The 950-nt window shown below is 43.4% G+C and overlaps 1 protein-coding gene across 1 annotated transcript in view; it reads left to right on the top strand.

The window, feature by feature from the left end:
* The window catches only part of LOC119592340, a 10279-nt gene that overhangs the window by 1932 nt on the left and 7397 nt on the right, over nucleotides 1-950 (top strand). The gene's annotated exons all lie outside the window — the stretch shown is intronic.

Here is a 950-nt window from a genome sequence, read left to right as displayed (position 1 = left end):
ATATTCCTATTCTCCCCTTCCATTTTTCCTCTAATTCTTCCTTTTCCAAATTATACGAACTTTGTTTCGTCTTCTCCCCCATCCCCCTTCGTCTTCCACGCAAAGGACACGGAATGAGCAACGAAGGGAGATACGGCACGGTTCGTTTCCGGCCGAGATTCACACAAACCGGAACGCGTGAAAGGGGCCGTTACGCCGGGCTGTTAACAGGACTAATCGTTTTATCTACTGCTAATCGCCCCTTTATAAACGGCAGTTGGGTAACGGACGGCGACATCTCTCACCTCTCCCGTCTTCTCCGTTTTTTTTTTTCGTTTTCCTTTTCTTCTTTTCTCCGTTTTTTTCCTTTTCTTCGTTTTCTCCGTTTTTTCGTTCTCTTCTTTCTCCCGTTTTCTCCGTCTTTTCGGTTTCCTCCGTTTTCTTCATTTTCTCCGTTTTCCCTGTTTTCTTCGTTCCCTTCTTCGTTTTCTCCGTTTTTTCAGTTTTCCCTGTTTTCTCAATTTTCCCGATTTTTCCCGTTTTCTCTATTCTCTCCGTTTTCTCCTTTTCCCCGTTTGTCCTGCGACCGCTGGCGACCGCTGTTGCAAAAATGTGAGTGATGATGGAGAAGAATACGAATAGGTGGTTTTGTTGGAGGTGGTTTTGTTGGAGGTGGTTTTGTTGGAGGTGGGTTTGTTGGAGGTGGTTTTGTTGGAGGTGGTTTTGTTGGAGGTGGTTTTGTTGGAGGTGGTTTTGTTGGAGGTGGTTTTGTTAGGTCGTTTGTTGAGGTGGTTTTGTTGGAGGTGTGTGAGCGTGGTTTAATATGTGTTTTTTGATAGTTTGTTGACAGGTGGTTTGTTTGTTTCGGTTTTGTTGAGGAGTTTTTTTTGTGACTATGTTTTATTGAGTGTTTTATATTGATCAGTGTTCATGTGGAGGGGTATTGATTGGTAGTTTGATTTGTAGATGTA

The sequence above is a fragment of the Penaeus monodon genome, chromosome 30 (assembly GCF_015228065.2).
Source record: "Penaeus monodon isolate SGIC_2016 chromosome 30, NSTDA_Pmon_1, whole genome shotgun sequence".
Classification (NCBI taxonomy): Eukaryota; Metazoa; Arthropoda; class Malacostraca; order Decapoda; family Penaeidae; genus Penaeus; species Penaeus monodon.
The sequence above is the reverse complement of the archived record's forward strand: the minus strand, read 5'-3'. Positions and strand labels throughout refer to the sequence as shown.